This window comes from Notothenia coriiceps, unplaced genomic scaffold (assembly GCF_000735185.1).
Source record: "Notothenia coriiceps isolate Sejong01 unplaced genomic scaffold, NC01 NC01_scaffold00012411, whole genome shotgun sequence".
Lineage (NCBI taxonomy): Eukaryota > Metazoa > Chordata > Actinopteri > Perciformes > Nototheniidae > Notothenia > Notothenia coriiceps.
In genome coordinates, this window is record NW_011345112.1 from 190122 (window position 1) to 190413 (window position 292).

Here is a 292-nt window from a genome sequence, read left to right on the forward strand (position 1 = left end):
ATCCTCTCCTTGAAGCTGGACATCCGTGTTGATAGAAGGGATAATGATATTGTGGATGCACTTTTGCTCAGTGCTGGTATTAATGTGATGTGGTCACGTCCTTAAAATCAGATATGCTGATAAAATGTGAAGCAAATCGACCGCAACATTGAGAGAATTAGGAATAACCTGACAGAGGAGACATGTGGAAGAGGAGTGAGAGAAGACTACTTGTGATCAAGATCCAGCTTTTCCACACTTGTGTTTTTCAATGCACACACAAATGTGTTCCGTTTCATATACATGTAAATAA